Source organism: Chiloscyllium plagiosum, chromosome 41 (assembly GCF_004010195.1).
Source record: "Chiloscyllium plagiosum isolate BGI_BamShark_2017 chromosome 41, ASM401019v2, whole genome shotgun sequence".
Lineage (NCBI taxonomy): Eukaryota > Metazoa > Chordata > Chondrichthyes > Orectolobiformes > Hemiscylliidae > Chiloscyllium > Chiloscyllium plagiosum.
In genome coordinates, this window is record NC_057750.1 from 15,385,001 (window position 1) to 15,388,227 (window position 3,227).

Below are 3,227 nucleotides of genomic sequence, written 5' to 3' on the forward strand. Positions count from 1 at the left end.
TTCAATTCCCGCCTCAGGTGACTCTCTGTTTGGAGTTTGCACATTCTGCTTGGGTTTCCTCCCACAATCAAAAAATGTGCCGGTTCGGTGAATTGGCCATGCTAAATTTTCCATAGTGCTAGGTGAAGGGGTAAATGTACGGGAATGTCTGGGTGGGTTGCGCTTCAGCGGGTTGGTGTGGACTTGTTGGGCCGAAGGGCCTGTTTCCATGCTGTAAGTAATCTAATCTATATAACCAGACCACATGACATTATTGGTCACTGTGGGCATCCTACCAGTGAAAGAAATCTCTTGACACATCATCATCTAAAAGAAAGTTTTGCATTTATATGGATACAGATACTGTTACCACATTTCAAAAACATTTGGAGAGGTAGATAAATGGGAAGGTTTAGAAGGATATGGGCCAAATACACGCAAATGGGACTAGTTTACTTTGGGAAACCGAAGGGTCTGTTTCCATGCAGTATGACTCTGACTCTATGTAGCGCCTGTTGTAAGCATTGGACATCCCACAGCACTTTAAAGCGAATGAAGTATTTTGAAGTGGTGAAAACACAGCAGCCAATTTGTACAATAATAAAGTCTCGTAAGCTTCACTGTGATAATGACCACAATGGCAGCGATGTTGGCTGAGAGATCTTCATTGACCAGAGTACTCACAGATTTCCCCTCCTTCCTTTCATATAGTGAGGTATGGGGACAAGACATGAATGTGTGCATACAATTCCTGAAGCTGGTTAGATTAGATTACTTACAGTGTGGAAACGGGCCATTCGGCCCAACAAGTCCACACTGACCCGCCAAAGCGCAACCCACCCATTCACCTAACACTACAGGCAATTTAGCATGGCCAATTCACCTGACCTGTACATCTTTTGAAGCTGGTTAGATTAGATTACTTACAGTGTGGAAACAGGCCATTCAGCCCAACAAGTCCACACTGACCCGCCGAAGCGCAACCCACCCATTCACCCCTTTACCTAACACTACAGGCAATTTAGCACGGCCAATTCACCTGACCTGTACATCTTTGGACTGTGGGAGGAAACCGGAGCACCCGGAGGAAACCCACGCAGGCACGGGGAGAATGTGCAAACTCCACACAGTCAGTTGCCTGAGTCGGGAATTGAACCCGGGTCTCTGGCGAGGTGAGGAATCTGTGCTAGCTACTGTGCCGCCCACCACTTGGTAGAGCAAGTTAAAGAGGCATACAAGGGCTTTTGCCCGAAACGTCGATTTTGCTGCTTGTCGGATGCTGCCTGAATTGCTGTGCTCTTCCAGCACCACTGATCCAGAATCTGGTTTCCAGCATCTGCAGTCATTGTTTTCTTCCCATACAGGAACCAGCGTTTTATATTAGAGGCATAAAGTACAAAAGCAAAGACATTATGGCGAGCCTTTATGAAAAATAGCTTTTGGCATAACTGGAATATTATTTCCAGTTCTGTGCATCATATTTTATGAAACATGAAGGCTTTGAAAAGATGCAGAAAAGATTTACAAAAATAGATGGTGTGCTGAGAAATTTGAGTTATGTGAATAGATTGAAGCCAATGTTGTTAGTTGGGTCTGGCGCTGGCAGCAGCGAAGCAGTGGCAGGAGGACATCATAGCAGCATTGAGGTGGGCCCAGCAACGAGAGAAATGATTCTGATATTGGCGGGTCTGGCACAGGCAGAGGCAAGGCAGTGATGGAGGAGAATTGGCCCAGCAGCGAAAAATGGCACCTGAAGAGTGGCAACTTCAATATTAGTTGAGTCTGGTGTAGACAGCAGCAAGGTGGTGGACGAGGACTGACAACACAGGTATCCTTGATGATGGGCAGGCTTGGACTGATGGACTGTCTTTGAGCTATATCGTTGTTTCTTTGAGTCAAAGAATCATAGAGACGTATATATGGAAACAGTCCTTTTGTTCCAACTCTTCCATGCCAACCAGACATCTTAAGTTAATCTAGTCCATTTACCAGCATTTGGCTCCTATCCCCCGAATTTCTTCCAAAGGTAAATCCATCCAAATACTTTCAAAAGTTGTAATTATAACAGGTTCCACCACTTTCTCTGGCAGCTCATGCCATACATGTACCAACCTCTGTGTGAAAATGTTGCCCCTTAGGTGCCTTTTATAACTTTTCCTTCTCACCTTAAATGTATGTCCTCTAGTTTTGGGTTCCACTAACCCGGGGACAAAACCTTGTCTATTGATCCTATATCTGCCCCTCATGATTTTATAAACTTCTATAAGGTTACCCCTTAGTTTCTGGCGTTGTAGGGAAAATAACCCCAGGCAATTCAGCCTCTCCCTATGGCTCAAACCCTCCAACCCTGGCAACTTCTTTGAAAATCTTTTCTGAACTTGTCAAGTTTCAAAACATGCTTCCTATAGCAGGGAGACCAGAATTGAATGCAATATTCCAAAAGTGGCCTAAAAAATGTCCTGTACAGCCGCGGCAAGACCTCCAAACTCTTGTACTCGATGAACTGACCAATAAAGGCAAGCGTACTAAATGCCTTCTTCACTATCCTATCTACCTGTGATTCTGCTTTCAAAGAACTATGAACCTGCACTCCAAGGTCTCTCTGTTCAGCAACACTCCCCACGGCCTTACCATTAAGTTTTAAAACTAATCAAAATGATGCAGGATCATGGTGACAGTGGAAAAACTTTTCACTGTATTTTACTCACTGCAAAAGAAATGTGACAATAAAATTATTCATTCATTCATAAATGGCACATATCAGAACTGCTAGCTTGTTATCACAGTGCTCGCTCACATATCACCTACCTAGATGCTCACAGAATCCCTCCTTGCTTTGCCAATCAGTACAATCTGAGAAAGGGTCACCAGATCCAAAACATTAACCCTGATTCCTCTTCACAGATGCTGCCAGACCTGTTGAGTTTTTCCAGTAACTTCTGTTCTTGTGTACAATCACACAACCAGGCAGCTCTGAAGACGGTCACTAGACTCAAAATGTTAACAGTGCTTTGTCTCCACAGATACTGCCAGCCCTCCTGAGTTTCTCCAGCAATTTTTGTTTTAGTTTCAGGCAGCTTACCTTGTTGGCAGCAGTTGGCAGTCAAAGGGGATGCACATTTTGCTGTACAGCAGGGGACCATGTCAATCTCAAACCTGCAGTGTGTCCTGGAAACACAAAACTGTGCAGCAAGCAAGCTGCCATGTCTCACAGTCTTCATCGTGTGGTCCTCACCAAAGTCCTCACT